The following is a 17,059-nucleotide window of genomic DNA, read 5'->3' on the forward strand; positions in this document are numbered from 1 at the left end:
TAAAGTTAACGAAACGATCGTGTCGGAGAGAAGGTGGAACGCTGTTTAACGGCGGCAAGCTTTACGACCACTGGGGTGTCTGGACTTTCAGGAATTTTTCAACTTCGAAACTGCGTAGATTATTCTTGCTATCCGAGCGTTAACATTCTCGTGGTCGACGACATATTAGTCCTTGCTTTAGTAGAGTTTTAGACACGGTGGAACCTCGTTTATTCGAACCAGTCAAGGGGCACGGTAATTCGATAATAAATTCGATAAAGAAAAAGCTTCAAAAGTTCTCCTCTCTGTCCATTCTCACTAGCGAATTGAACCAACGTTGGCCGAATTTTACGTGTCGTAAATTACGAGTCATTGGTGTGTATCGATAGATAGCCTTGCGCGACGTTAACTAGCTCGAGGTTAAAAGAAACGAAACTTTACGAATCGCAAGTCACCTGATTATGCCATTTCATGTAAAAATGTTGTAAAACAGTGGTCCCACGTATAACTTGCAACTTGTCGAATTAGTAGCAGCGATAAATCGGCAAATTGTTGCGCGAGATTTCTCATGTTGGGAAATTCGTTTCCGCGACGCGTTCAGCCCTTCCTTCTTCCATCTATGTATGTGATTTATTCACGATACAAGTAAACTTTGACTTATAGACATTCAGCTTGGAATTTGTACATTCGAGACTGATAATCAACTTATTCGTATTGTAGTACCGTGGACGAAAGGCCTAAGAGCTTTAAACAATGTCGCGAGACAACCGAAGTGCCGACTGGCCCAACAATGTATCGTCGGTTCTTCGATCGAATAGTTTCGCGGAAAAGCCCTGCGTGACTCTGGCCACGAGCGGTTGCGGAACACGTGCGTGCTGGGGCTAAGACAAAAGACAAAATTGTTGACTGCCGTGTCACCCATATTCGGGTGACGATAAAGTTCCCGATAGGGCCGCGTCACCCGTATTCGGGTGACGATAAATTTCCCGATAGGGCCGCGTCACCCGTATTCGGGTGACGATAAAGTTCCCGATAGGGCCGCGTCACCCATATTCGGGTGACGATAAAGTTCCCGATCGGGCTGCGTCACCCGTATTCGGGTGACGATAAAGTTCCCGATCGGGCTGCGTCACCCATATTTGGGTGACGATAAAGTTCCCGATCGGGCTGCGTCACCCGAATACGGGTGACGATAAAGTTCCCGATAGAGTCGCGTCACCCGTATTCGGGTGACGCTTATTTGACTACTTGCGAAGGATCGTCGTAGGTATTTGATAAGATATTCCAGAGGAAATAATAAAACTATTGAATTGTTCTAAAAGTAATACGAAAATGGCTTATGAAGAAAGTTATTTAAAATGTAAAACTTTGAAGCATTCTATAGAAAGCTGAGGATGGTTGGGACAATTTGGACAATAAGTTGTTGTTTTCTTTAAATTCTTTCGTATCTTTCCCATTCGACGTATTTTATCTGCATAACATAGTTTGCATGCGCGTCTAATGCTTCTTCCGGAATCATTTTTCCGAACGACGGTATTATGCTGACTTATTACGACGATATTATGAAGACAGATTTTTTGTACTTTCAGACAAGCCTAATAATTTTCCAGCTAATAATTCTCTAAATCTTCTAATATTTACATCCTTGCTTGTTGCAATTTTCTAAACCGTCGAAGCGTTTACAAGAGAAATTGCCAGAAGGAGTTGAATGCCAAGTTTTCGGTACAGTTTGATTCCTTTTCTAATCGTAGTGGCATAAGAAACCATTTGGTCGGGATAATCTGTTCCACGCTGGTGGCCTGAAGGAGATTTCGTTGAAAACACGCGCGACAGTCAACGTGTTAACAGTCAGTGTTAGTTGGGAAGTCAAAGAGTGTTAGTTGAGAAGTCAGAGAGTGCGAATTGCGTTGTCAAGAGGGTGTGACCCGCGTGAGAGTTAGCGTTGGATCCGTGGTGACGAGAGTTGCAAAGTAACTATCTAGTTGTCTTAATTATAATACGTTGTTGTGATCAGTTCACTTTAAACAACCATCGTTTCCTGTTTAACCAACATCTGCTTAATCCATTTATTGTAAGTAAACTAATCATAGTAAAGACCTTACAGTACGAAGCGACTAATTAGCTGGAAATCGCGAACAGAGCTCCTCGCGATCAACTATCCTATAGCGTTCTCCGATTGGTGAATATCGATCTGCAGATCCGTAGTCGATGTCTGGCGGTAAAGAACGAATTTCACGGGATTCTATATTCGGTCAGCGTTTACGAACGCGACACCGGTCTGACCATAACGTCTTTGGTCTCGGGATCGCATCGAGATCGAGAAGTTTTTCGCTAGAACAGCACGGACGCGAACGTCGCCTCTAAAAATACACGCTGTAGCCTAGCATCGAGGTCGTCACGGACGAACGGGAGCGATCGAAGAGTCGTCGCAGGGGAAAAACGGCGAGACCGAGTCGCACGCGCACAGAAGCGAACATGGAGAAAGAAAAGGCCAGAGGTTCAAGAAGAGAGAGAGAGGAAGAGCGAAACGTAGGTGGTGAAACAGATTTTCGGTGGGTGGAGAGTCGGAGGAAAGGGAAACATGTTCGCTCTTTGCAAAGTAAATCCAGAATCGCAGCCAAGGACGTGGGTTCAGATAATTTTCCAAGAATTCGCGAACGCTGGATTGCCGAGAATGTATGAAGTACTCGTCAACAAACCTGTTCGCGAACGGTGTTTCGGAGCAACGATGTTCGCAAACATTTTACGAGTACTACTGTTTCGTAATAAACTCGCAAACGGTTCTCGAAAGCTACGCAACTATTTTACATACGGCGGAAGGTAACTGTAATATGGGGAAATATTTATCGTGCTAATAAAAGTTGAAGACGTTGCGCGCGTACCGATACGAAACGAACAAAGTACAGTTGACGAAGATCGATGAAAAATGCGTGTTAAAACGTGACGGAAACATCGATGAAACTTCAGCTGCGGTTAGATGACGATAATATCTCGGAGAAAAAAGTAACTGGTTTGTGACAGTGGGTCGTTAGAGAGATGGCGGAGAAGAGGAAGGAACAGGAATTGCTGGTGAATCGTGACTGCGACGAAATTCAAATCGATTCGCGACTAACCCGGTCGTAACAATGTCAGTAAACCTCGCTGGCGCGCTATAAAGGGGACGCAAAGTCGCAAAGTGTGTCGGGGCTGGAAAGAAAAACGGATCGAGAGATAAACCGACCGACTGAATTCGTTTTCGAGATCGCTGGTGCACGTCGGTTGTTTGCGTTTCACGGCTAGGAAAAACAAGATGGGCAACGATTCTCGACACTTCGGCCTTTTAATAATAGCGCGTCTTATTCAACGTGGAAAAGAGTTCCACTTTGATATCGCGTTTTGGCATTGGCGTTGAATTCCTCCAGGAATATTTTTCTGTTAACTTTTCGTTCTATTTTTACGGAGCACGGCACTGCCGTTCGCTTAAATTGCAACAGATCGCCAGTGAATATTGTGATTCTTTTCACGTCGTAATTTTCCCCGGGGAAATGAATTGATTTAACGAGAACAAGCAAAGAGAACATAGTATTTCTCATTTCCTCTGCTACATGTTCGCTATCTGTATCGATATGTGTACCGTGAGTCGTTCGAATTTCAAAAGCAATAAGTCTATTGGAATTTTGTAGAAATTAGAAAGGATCTGTCTCTCTCGAGAACGTGGCAGAACCTTTTTAAAGATCCTATTTTGTCGAGGATCTCTAGAAACGATATCGAAGCTTTGCTTCTTTTTACCGTGCAAAAGTTTCTGTATCATCGAGATTGCGCCGAAGCTATTTGATGTTGAACATCGGTAATTTAATTGGCTTTGATACCAACCTGTATCTCGGAAGACGATCTAGTCAACGCCCGTACTATACTTAGTCTGCCATCGATCGTTGATATTTTCATTGAAAACGCGGTCGCGGAATATCCTCGTTCATACCAATACCAGTCTCACTGGCCGGTGTATCCAGCGTCAAACGTAACGCCAGAAACTGGAACAACCAGTTATTCGACTCGCCTCGACTCGTCTCTCCGCAAACTTTCCTCCCTCCTTCTCTGTCTGGTTCGAACAGCACTCGATTCGTGACTGGAAGCGAGTAGGTATTCTGGGTTACAGATGCACTCGGTCCATCCTGCACTCCTCGACCATCTTCTTAAAATCCCTGTGTAATTATTCACAGCTGGTTATTACGCCGCGTATAATACGCTCATGGTTTTGCAATTCGCTCGAAATTCCTCGTAGAATCGCGACGATCGCGCAGAATTAGCGGACGACAGCCTCCAAACCGGCGGAAGTTGTCGGCAGAAGTTGGCTCATCCGGCCATCCTCGTAATCCCTTCCCCCGTTTGGGGGACGTAGCGCGCGCGCTCAGAATCCAGAATTTGTTCACACAAGTGAGTCGAAGCATGGAGAGAGGAGAGAGAAAGAGAGAGAGAGAGAGAGTGACACGGGGGTAGGGGCTGATGCCTAGCACGTTCCAGCGGAATGCCTGCGCGAGCGCCGCTTTTGCTTCGCCCAGCGGAATACCAAGTGGCGTGTCTCGCGGCTCGAGAGCTCGAGGAAGCTCGCGTTAAAGCGGGATGGAACGATTCTCTCGAAATTGCTAGGCCAACAGAAGCCACTCCGTTTCGTGCGCCATTCTCTCGTACTCTTTTCTCGTTCCTTCTTCCCTCGTTTCTACCCCTTTTGATATAACGTGGCGTGACTCATGCAAGTATTTGGAGGCTTCTTGAAACTCTTCTGCCGCGGATGTGTCATCTGTACTTGTATGGAACATTTCGAAATTTTATTCACATCGATATCAGAGACACGTGAATTTATCGTCGTTTATCTTCGCGTTTATAAAATTTGCGATCGATCCGTGTTATCAGTTTCAGTTACAAGGAAAATAGCGTTACGTACATAAAGGAAGATTTAACGTTGAGATTTTCGCAAGCCACTGTGTATCTTGGAATTCGAAGCGGCACTAAGGTTAGGGAAGGTAGACGGGAGACGGTGTGTGAGTCATGGAGGAATGAAAAGTCGAAGAGACGACGGTACGAGCCACCTAAACTTGCACACCTCTAGCGCAACGAATTACGGCCTCTGGATACGGTAATTGGCGCGGCGATACCATCTTTCTGGGGTAAATTAATCTCGAGACGCAACGCCCCGGCGGGCCAATTAACATAACGGCGCTTTATCGCTGCGCTTCATCTTCTACTCGCGAGCAAACGATTCTACGCGAGAAAGTAGGCTGACGCTTCGGAACGTGTTTTCGATTTCGATGCTGTTGCGTTTTGCACTCGCGAGGCGATCTTCGGATCGAAGATTTTCGCCATTCAACGAAAACAGTCGAATCCAACGAAAGCAACATCGATCAGGGTAAAAAGAACGACTGGAACGGATGAAAAGTAAAGGAAACAAAACGGTCAATTTTCGCAGTGCAAACATGAAAGATCGGTAAGTCGAAAGATGGAATACCGACGGACGAGAGTGAAGATCAGCCTGGAGGTCAAACACGGTCCGCTTTCATCGTGAGCCACGAACCTTTGCGGTCTGCTCTCTTCCTTTTCTCTCCTTTCCCTCGGATCCAGGTCCCCGTCCCCTCCGCACTCTTTTTCTTCCTCGCTCGCCGGATACACACCGTAGTTATGCGTTACACATACAGCCAGACTGCATAATACATAATGTCCGAACGTAGGTAGGCGCTACATGGTCAGGTAAATGGGAGCCGAACCTGTCGAACCGGTTTTCCCTTCCTCGCCGTTCTCCTCCTTCGTCATGTTTCTGCCTCGACAGACCAAACGACCGATCCTGTCTTCCCTCCACCTTCCGTGGCCGCCTCTTCGCAACAGATAGACCATCGCCATCGGCATCGGCATCGGCCGTCAGCCTCTACCCACGATGTGTAGCCTCTCTCTCTCTTTTTCTCTCTTTCTCTCCTTTTCGTAGCCGGTTTAAATTTAACGCGATCCAGACGAACGTGTCGCAAATCTCGCGAAATTTATCTGCTTTTTTAATTCGACGCGCCCGAGATAGCTGTATTTTGATAATATTTTTCCTCGTGACCGAGCAGCTTCTGCGGATTTCATTTATATTTTGGTATTTTGATCATCTTGTTTCTGACATATACGAGTTTTATCGAATGTCAGTAGATCGACTAGTGCTGTCTTTTTACCAGATCGATGGCTGTTTCCTACTTTAGCCTCTTATCGTACATCTCGCTTCTCTGTCCCAGCGAATTTATTTCCAATCCTGTTGATCGATAATGTAAATATCTGCGGACGACACAGAATCCTCGGGAAATATTCCGTGACTCATCGTCCGGATCGTTGGTCTCGAACGCATTCCACAAATTTTACAAATCGTCCTACGCTATCGTAAATTAATCGAAAAGACTTGGATCACCCTTTCCTTCTTTTCTTTTTCTCGTTTTTCGAGTGTCGGCTGTAGATTCACGCGCCTTCTCATCTATCGATGTCCATCGCGATAGACAGCAGGTTATTAGGTTTTTTCAGCGTCTCCTTGTGCGTTGGTCGTGTGGTTTCGAGGGATCGGGGAGCCCGTCTGAACCCATTACCAGCCTGTAGTCGGGTTCCTACGGCACAGCGAGGATAGAGTTGCAAGATTTGCGGCCAGGGACGGGCCAGAGGCTTTCCGGCCTCCATTCTGGCAAACAAATTGCACAAACCGGACGGTGGTGTTTATATGGTGTTGGAAAATTTGGTAAAAGGCCGGTGCCTGTAATTTGTTGCCAGTTAATGGACGTTGGAATTAAGGGTCGGATATTAAGAAGACTGCGATCTCGAAACCGATTTTGGAAATTACAACTGCCTTCGTCTCATCCTCGGCTATGATTGAAAGTCGTTAGGAACATCGTAGATTACTTAGAAACTTGTGAAAAACAGACAGACGACCAACGGCCGGAGAAACGTTGAGAAGTTGACCGAGGGGCTCTGGAGTTTTAGAGATTTTAGCAAATGTCAGCGATTGCGTAGGGAAAATGCAAAGAGAGAACTAGGTAAACGAGTTTCCCCCAATTATCTAAAATATCGTTAACCTGGAGTCGCAGCTCGAGGTAAACATCGCGAAGAAAAACTCGCAGACCTGACCTGGCTGCATACGTAAAAGACACAAGCGTGACTCATCGCGAGTTACGCCGTGCACACGTAAACCAGCAACGTGTAATAGAAGTGAAACTGTTATTACGCGAAAAGATAGGGAGCGGGGAACGAGTTAACGCCGTTTCTCTCCTGTCTTTCGCGTTTAATTACCCCCGCTACTTGGATAACTTTCTACAGACAGGTCCCTGTCTTTGACAGTTCTCGCCAGTTCTCTATCGATTTAATCGAGCACCTACAACGCCGATAACGAGCATCGAAAAGCCTACTCGTCGCATTAATCGAGAAACATTGATTTATTTAATCGTACATTCTTATATATTTTTTCACGGCACGAAAACGTATGAGACAGCAGGAAATAAGGTTACAACCAAAGAGACTTTTAAATATCGAAATACGTGACCAAATGTATTAGGTCGCCCCAAAAGCTTCTTTCGTTTTATAAGGAAATAATGGATGCACAACGTTTTATATCATTTTATCGAATTACGTATGATCCATTTTGTTCTATCAAGATAAAGATCGCGACGTTTGATAGATTAGGTTTCACGTTTGTATAAAGATACATCGTTGTGAAAGACGTGCCTGTAAAAGGACACTTTCCGGACAACCTAATAAATTCTCTGCCGTGGCAAAATTTCGTACTGATATGGTATTCTATTCTGATATTGAGATGCAAGTAGCGCTTGATTATTGGCCATTGGGTCGTAGCTACGTACATACATAGAAAGAACTGAAACTTCCATTTCAACTCTTACGAGTTACACTCGATTTTGTGAATATCCTTGCGTAAGCTTCTTTCGTTGCAAACGGTTCCAACGAAAATAGAAATATAACGCGTAATGTCGTTTACGATCGTAATCCGATTCGCGTGTATCTTCCCTGGAACGAGCTTCGAGTTCCAGTTTCTCTATCTCGCCTCTGTGTCCTTCTTGCAGCGTGTTTCTTGCCCGTACAGCTTGCCGGCCAACAGACCGACTCCCTTTTCCGCTTAGGAACGCACACGCGTGTTCATCGAGCGAACAAAGCGAACAAAACTCGAGAGCGTTCCCTTCGCGTGGTTACGTATGTACGTTTCAACGACGTTTCCTCTCCTTTGTACCCTGACGCTCCTTATATAGCCTTCCGTCCCCTACTGCTCGCCCCAGCTCCTATCTGCAGTGCTTTCGAACTCTCAAATCGTCGCACACGGTCGTTCTTTCATTTTCTTTTCAACGCTGCGACTGCGAGAACGGCCGTGACGATCGATTGCAAATTTCTTGCAGTAATTTCGTATTCCCAGCCTTCTAAATTCTCCCTGCTTTTCCAAATTATTTTTCATTTAAGTACGTAGCGAGGAATACGTTTCCTCTGTTTCTTCTCGCGAGGATTCTCGCGAACAAGCATACTCGCTACGGATGATCGATGAGAACGAAGGAACGTGACCCACAAAGTGCAGTTTCGTTGCCCCCTCCGTTCATGCGCGCAATTCCAACGTGTCTCAATCCACTTGACCTTGAACGATGCTCGAAAAAGAAACACGAGTGTTGTCGCGACAGCTCTAAATTGCCTCTTTATTATCTCTTAATAACGGTCCCCTCCCCCGCCACCGTGGTACCGCTGACTGGCAACTTTTTTCCAAGCGTCCGTTCGAAGCGGTAAAAGTAGACAGATAGCGGCTCCATTGCCGCGATTTTTTAAACGTTGCACGCGCGTTTCAACGGTAGCCGGCAACGGTTAGAAAGATATTTACGCGCGTTACAAATAGGTCAGGCTGTGTGCGCGTGCATCCTATGCAAATTGCTTCGGCTCTCGACGGAGCGCTATCGCGTTGTCGTCATCGGCGTGCATGACTAGTCGTGGACGAACGTATAAGTCGCACAACCCTGCCTTGGCCGAGTTTAGAGAAATGGAACGGCCGACCAACGTATTGTACGTACGTACGTCGAACGAGGCGATATTCCGTTGGCACGTGCCGTTTTTGAAACACGGAAGAACCTCGAGACCTGACTGCGGAAAGTAAAAGTTGGTCTCTCTCGCTGCTTTGTGCCCGTCCTTGGCTCGTTTCTGGGACCAATCGTGCGACTATTAGCCGACGATAACTAGAATCGCTGCCTTACGTTTATTTATAACGACGGAAATTAACGGTCTGCCGCGTTTCTTGTTCAGATTTCTTTTTTCTTCTTTCTTTTTTTTCTTTTGTGTCTTTATAACGGAAGGCCCGCAAAATTGCTGGGAGTATTTTTAGCTGGTTGTAATTTTCACGTAATTGATACACAACTTGACGAGAGTATCGCGAGATGTTACGTGAAATGTAAAAAACAAGCGGATGCAAAAATATGCAATTACTCGTAGGCTGGTTTCTTGTAACTAGCGATCGCGGAAAGTCAAACAAGCATAATAAATAACGTGTCTGATTCTTGTCACGCGGCTCTAGCAAGCATCGTACTTCTTCGCAATGACTTTCGTTATTTTGATAAACCGTGTTGCGCAAACTTGACGTAAAACCCCAACGAATCAGTCGTTTACAAAATTATCCATGATAAAGAGGTCTGGTGTGTTTTCGTTAACTTCTCAATTTTTTTTTTTTTTTTTTGGTCACGCTGCCTGCGTACGGATCTGGAATTCATCCTCGTTTTCATCATCGTATTCAACGACGAAACCTTGGCCTTTTCCTGGCCAGTTTTTACACACTACACTGCTGCTGCGTCAGCCTGAATCATTGGCGCGCATACGTTCCAGCATGTTTCTCGTCTCCATCTCGTCTCGTTCTCCATCTTGTCCAGGCTCGTTGCGAACAACCAGTTTTCGATTTCGTTCGATCGATGAGCTAATTGAGTGAGCTCTGCTGCGAGCTACGATCGTTTTATTCGCGATAACTCGATGCTTTTGCGTTGCAAATGCTTCGAAGGACTTCGACCAACATAGTTACACTTTATGACAAAAGTATACAGTCATTTGAATATTTTATGCTAAATTCTACGAGCATAATTTTTTCGCCGCATACGGGCACATTTGAATTTCAAAGTCACGAACAACTTTACATGTACGTTCTTTTTTCTACACGTGTTCGCAGCGGGGAAACGTGTTGAATCACGTGATACTCGTGACATATAATTTTCGTACACCCTGTATGATTTATTTTATCAGCGAAAACCAGAGTAATAAACGAGCCGCTCGAAAGGCATACGGGTCGACTCGATAAATGTCAGATGTTAGGGATTTTTCTTAAACCTGCTTGAAATTTACGATTATTTAAACCATCCAGTTATAAAAGTAATTAATTCGTTTCTTTGACACTAATCGAGTAGCCACAGAGTAATGAAATTGAGAAATGTATAAAACGAAAAATAACAGTTGTTTGATATGGCTGCTGAACGAGGTCCGAACGTTAATTACTATCATAAACTACAAGATTAAGTTGAACTTTTGGTATTATACGATCGCCATTGTACATAAAATTTCCACGTGCTTTCACGACCAGCGATGTATCGTTTAAGTAGAAGTTTTACGTAGTTGGAGCGCTACGCGATTACGTTCCAGGATTCTCCAGTCTCTTTCAGCCTCGTCGATTGTTCCGGTAAAACGAGCGAGACGCGTTTCTGTTGTCTTGACCGTTGACCGTGACAGTTTCACGTTTTTTCTCTTTCCCCCGACTGCACGCCATAGACCTTTTACCGTTACTCGTTTCGTTACTCATTGTTCGGCCGAAACGAACTTTTCCTATCCGGAGCAACGATTTTGCTGCTTCTGTTTTTCTCGTTTCTTCGAAAACCAATTTCACGCTCCCTATCAACGAAGCGCGGCAAGTTTTTGTCGGGAAAAAGGTTCGTCGGGGGTATCCTTTATCCAATCAGAAATTCCAGCTGATAAAAATGTCCACTCCTCGGGAAAAAAATCCACCATACTTTGTCCATCGCCATGCAAGGTATTATTTTTTATTTTATATACTTGTAATTAACGTTTTATTTAATTACGACAAAGAACCAACGACTTTGACCATCAATTTCCTAATTCGAAGCTCCTCTTTGCTAAAAGTCCCGTTCGTTTACCTGCGCGTTGTCCAAATAAGAAACCCAGAATCAAAAAGGGCCGAATTTTCGACTTATGCAAACCTATCTAGCTTCGTTAACGTGTTTTTCAAAGAAAGAAATCGATGTTTAATCTGCGGAGCAGTCGCCTCTGCTAAAAGGTTCCTCTCCGCCCCGGCCTGATTTCATCGCGATAAACTTCAGACACCTCGGCTTCCACTTTGCTTGACTCGCGCTGGTTTACGGGTGAAATAAACGCGAGCTGACCTCCTTTTCACAAAATCACCGAGATTCTCAAGGAATCGCTTGGAAAGCGGCTCTTACTTTGTAGTTGGACGATCCGTTAATTTAACGGGCGTAGCAATCCGTGTCGATGTAGTTTCCTTAATCGAGAGACACCTTGTCGAGACATATTCCAAGATTTACGACCAGAGCTGTATCTACCTGTCCCCGTTTCACTGCAAGGATCAGTCGTTACCTGGAATTCTGAAAACAGATTATTTTATTTATTCTACCTTACCGATTGTTCTATTCACGAGCGTTTTGTTAACGTTAACGATTGCTGTAAAAACATCATCATTGGTTCAACATTGAAATATTGCCAGAGGCGCTTGTATGTATCGAAAGTTCGTGGTTGAACTTTCGTCGACAGCTATTTATTACAGGTTTTAGAAGACGTGCCACGAACGTCTTTGTGTTTCACTGGCCACGCTAGAAAAATTACTGAAAATTCTCAACGCGAGAATTGTTTGTAATTTTAATAAATATTAAAAAAAAATTGCCGACAACGTGTTATACATCTAATCGTTATACTCTCGTCCATTTCTTCGTGCACGATACTTTATAACTCTTTTCTATTTCTATAACAATTTTTTGATAGTAGCCGTTTCTAATTTTCTAAAGATACCACGTACCTTTCTCCACTTTTATTTCTCTGTTGTTCCTCGTGTCTACGATTTCTTCAACGTATTCACTCGGACCAGCAATAATCCCCGAGGAAAATTAGTCTTTATTACCACTGATTCCAGCTACCTACCATAAGGTTCAGTGTTTACTGTCGAGTCCTTTATTTTCACGAAGCATTTTAGGTTTTCTTTTTTGTGGTTTTGTTAATAGTAACGGTTAGTTCCTCCCTTGGGACACGATGGACTTCCAGCATTGCGAGATTGCAGTTTTCGTTTTTCCCTAACAGTTTTTCCCTAACAGTTTTTCTAACCAATTAGCAGCGATGACTGACGGCGATGGCAAATTGTACAGAGTGTGTGTATTGCTGATTATCAAAAACGTGGAATATTCATTTTCCAAGGAATATTCCACTCACAAAGGCTAAATGAAAATCCACGAAGAAGGTGTGGAGTATGCGCGAAACAGAAAAAATGCAGTAAAACTACGTGGGAATGCAAGGAATGCCTGTTGGTAGTACATATTGCAGACTGTTTTTAAACAAAATTATTAATAAACAAAGCTAGTATTCACATCTGTGTAAAATTCTTCGTGTACGACTCTACCGAGGCTACTCGTTTCGAGTGACGGCTCACGACGAGTTACAGCGTAGCGTTGTGGTACGCTCATCTGTAAATTCGTAGCCAGCGCAGGTGCTCGAAAAGATCCTGGGACACTTGTCGAACTCTTTATTATATTTCACGGTTACTTTTCAAGTAGAATGTTGAAAAGGCGTTTGAAGAAAAGAATAGGAATTCGTTTCGAAGAAAATCACGAGTAAAATATCGCTGGAGGTGTAAACGACCCAGGTAACCTTCGAAAGATTAATTCGTAGTCCCTGCGGGTACATCGTGAGAACATGGAACACGTCCAGAAACTAATAATTGATCGACTAGTTACAAGTAAAAAAAAAAGCGTAGTTTGGAAAAAAAGTTAGCGATTAGTCGGCTCAAGGTTGCCAACTCAAACATTATACGAGCTCGTTGAAATCGTTGACAGCGACAGTGTAATTGTAAAGCATCGACGGACGTTATAAAACGCGAGGGAATTTCAAGGTTGTGCCAGTGGCAAGATACGTATCGAACTTTTTCTTCACACGAAGCCGCGGGACTTTTGGATAACTCGATTCCCAAGTTCCTTGTAACGCACTGACCCTACCTCCAGCAACCTTTTTCACCGTTTCTCCTCCTATCTCGTGTTCTTCTCCCTCTTCTTCTTTTTCGTGTCGAGCTCGCGTGTAGCTGTAGCATATCGTCATCTCTGCTTTCGTTCGAAATAGACGTTCACGATCCAAAGATACCGAGACAACCACGATAAAAAACTGATACTGAGTCACCGAGTCTGGCGCATCGTAGAGAAACAGAGATAGAAGAACTAGAAACGCGGAAACGAGAGAGAGAGAGAGATACGAACCACAGGCAATAAATGTTGTTGCTGCTCTCCTGGAACCAGCTTGGAGCGGTGTTTGCGCAACTAACCGCTACCAAGATCCCATTCGCTTGGCCCACTCTTCCCTCTCCCTCTCTCTTTCTCTTTCGCGAATCTGGTTTCATAACGCGCGCAATAGCTTCCATAATCAACGACCAGGTCCTAAATCGAAGCATCGGCTCGCAATTGCAACCAGTGCATTTGGAATCTAGGGGAATGTTTCAGATTCCTGGCTTTTTAAGCTTTTGTCCGTTTGAGTTTCGAATTTCATTCGATTCGAGATCCATTTTCAAGGAATTCTTTCTGCGATATTCTTCATCGAGAATGTTTTTTAACCGTAGCACGTCGCTATCAAACATCGAACAACGAACGCTTGTCTTGAAAAGTAATTTCTATTTTCTATAATTTACTAATTTTGACAGACTGATTTTCGCGCATTGAATTTCAAGTAGCGACAACGTAGAAGGTTGACAGAATTTTCAATCTAATCTTTTTACTACTACGGGTATCCTTTTAGTACGACGTGTCCTCTTCTAAAATTCTTTTCTTCATTTCGTACCGTAATCCCTGTTGACACTAACATCCTACACTACGGCAAACAAACATTCCTAACTTACTATTTAACTTCTGTCAGTGACTTCAAACAGTACAACATCCGCCTGCAACTGTTTTGAGCTACTGCAAACTTTGACTAATAGTCGGATTTTCTACAATCCTATTTTACTACGAGAACCCCTGCCGATCGATTATGGGCCATTCGATGCTCGTTGGAGCGACAGAATGGAAAAGAGGCCGAGGATCAAGTTCCCATAGGTTCGTCAGTTCCCTGAAATACATTGGCAAAGAGGGATATAGCAGGTAGTCGTGGCGTTGAACCAAAGAACTTGGAGCCCGGGGTGAGGTGCGGTTGCAGGGAAGAGAACACCGAGAAAAAAAAGGGATAGAATGGGAACGATCGTAGACACGCGAGAATCCCTTCCACCCTCGTCTATGGAATGTATCGCGTCATCGCGTCAAACTCGTTGGGGCGCCGAAACCTTCCCCTTCTTTGCGACTGCCCTATAATCCCTCTGCTCGACACAACGTTCCGTACTACCCTTCGTTCCATCCACGCTATTGTGTACACAGCTTCATCGTCACAGCCGGCACAGCTGGTCCGTGCGCCACTGTCGCCAGCAATTTTAACAGTGTCGTGTTTCTGATACTCCTCTGCCAGGGGACATTTAATTTTTTCTCCTTTGCCCCTTCTCCTTCACCCATCGTACGAACACCATCCACGCAAAGGGTGCACGGACACTTGCAGGGAAACAGTGTCATTGTTTCTTTCTTTACTTTCCCCTCAGATATTCGTGCTTCGCTTTAGGCAATTCCATTTGATGGAACATTCTGACAGTTCGCTGTTTTTCTTATAAGAATCTTATACTATAAGTTGTTTACTATAATACTACAGAAAAAAATGACAGTAGAATTTTTCACGGAAATTTTTCTAGATTCGCACAGGTGCATTTTTCAAGATCCATTTAATTTCGATTTTGGAAGTACGTATATTTGCAGATAAAACCGATATAAAGTCGAGAGAGAGAGAGAGAGAGAGAGAGAGAGAGGCCATTGAATGGTGTCTGACTAAGAAAACGAGTTTGCTTCGTGCAACGATTCCCTATCATTTAGTAGTAGCTGGCGTTTTTACTAGTAGTTTATCGTTTGGCAGCTTGTTCGGCGAACAGCTGCCGTTATCGAGCGTATACTTTGGAATGTCTCGCGCCACTCGATATACGACGTCGATAATGACACAAACAACGGTCGGCCGGCGCATGCCTTCCGCGAGCTTTATAGCCGGCCTTAACGTAACTTTACAACTCTCGGTCGTATGTATGTATGTATGTATGCCGAGGTTCCAATGGCTTCCTGCTTTTACCTCTTTTATCGCGCATCGCTCGTAATGAAAACCGTCGTCCTTCGTATTCAAATGTACCTCGTTTATTTTTAGACGACGCGTAAGCTCGCTGAGCATGCGGTTTTCAAAGCTTTTCGCCTGCGATGTCTTTCGCGTCCATTTCACCGCCTTCGATCCTTCTACTTGCCTCTACTTTATTATTTTCCTTTTCTATTCGCTTTCTATCCAAGGACGTTAGCCATAGTATTGCGATCGAACTACGATAAACCGAATCTCAAGAGAAAATCTTCGAATCGTCAAGATTTTGTCTTATCGAATATTACGAAAGATGGGAAGGATTTATTTATTTTTTATTCATTTATGGGAGAAGCGATTAATAAAATACATACATAATGAGTCGAGAACAAAGATCGAAAGTGAAGTATGGCTTGGTGAATGTTTTGCACGAGGCTGATTGATAAAGACAAACGCTTGTATATCATCATTTGATTAAAACAGTTAAAATAGTCATAAGGAAGTACGATAATATTCGATGTAGCAACGATTTAACGAACGGAAACTTAAAGAGGTTTCGTGTAGAGGGATTAGAATTTTCCAAATTGTAAAGGCTCGAAAATAACTGATAAAATAAACGACAGTTCGCTTGTTATCATTTCACAGCTTTCTTTTTTCTCCATTTCTTCCTTGTTATTTCCAAAGGTTGACAGTTAACTGTTATCGCATTGGTCGTTTGACAGATCAAATTAGAACGTTCGATGCAACTTGTCAAAATCACTGAGCTTTCCAATTGCTGACAGTACGAATTCATGCGGGCACCAGCATCGGGTCCCTTTGGTATCAAGCGCTCGTATTCTGTACGCGATAGTTGACCCGTTATCTCCGCTTCTGAGAAAACAATTTTTTTCTCCCGGCTGCGATTAGGGCAACAGGATGTGGGCCAAAGGTCGCGTTCGCGTCGCGATGATAATAGCAAAAGTATGTCGCTTTGCGTTTACCAACCAGCCTCTCATATATCATCGAAAATCGTTGTTTCTCGTTAAAACGTAATCCAACATTCTCGGATGTTTTTCAAGTTCAACCTTGAGAAATAATAGCCTTTTTTTCTTTTCCTTATTATTCACGCGAAAGAAAAAGCCGGGTCGACATTGGCAATACATAGCGTTCAGCCTCGTTGGCCATTATACTATTTAAAGTAACACTCGATGCAAGAAGTATCGAGCAACGTTGTATCTCACGCTGAATGTATCGACGCTTAAATAATCTAAGAAACCAAATTAGATACGCGGTTAACGTTACGTCTAATTACATGCTCATTTGTTCAGAAGCGGGAAGAATATTACTATCTGATTTGCATAGCTTCATCTTTTTCCCTCGCACGCGCTTCCACTTGGATACAATCAAATATCGATCAATCGAGATAACGACGAAAGTACGTCATTCATAACAAACGTGTATTCTGTCATAATTGCAAGGAAATGGCGCTTAATATTCAAGCAATTCCACAGAAAATAAGCGATCAGCGTGTAAGCTTGCTCGACACGAGCAGCACGAATCGTCGTGGCGAGCACGTAGTAATTAAAGATAATGAAAGGCGACGTGGATGGATGGCGAACAAATCGTCCGGTAAATGGAGCTCAGAGGCCAATGATACACGCTCTCTGTTTCGCAAACGACATCTCGCGTA

General features: G+C 43.9%; 1 protein-coding gene across 5 annotated transcripts in view; it reads left to right on the forward strand.

Moving 5' to 3' along the window:
- The window catches only part of LOC117216270 (probable JmjC domain-containing histone demethylation protein 2C), a 233,006-nt gene that overhangs the window by 149,868 nt on the left and 66,079 nt on the right, over window positions 1–17,059 (forward strand). The gene's annotated exons all lie outside the window — the stretch shown is intronic.

This window comes from Bombus bifarius, unplaced genomic scaffold (assembly GCF_011952205.1).
Source record: "Bombus bifarius isolate JDL3187 unplaced genomic scaffold, Bbif_JDL3187 scf7180000007973, whole genome shotgun sequence".
Taxonomy (NCBI): domain Eukaryota; kingdom Metazoa; phylum Arthropoda; class Insecta; order Hymenoptera; family Apidae; genus Bombus; species Bombus bifarius.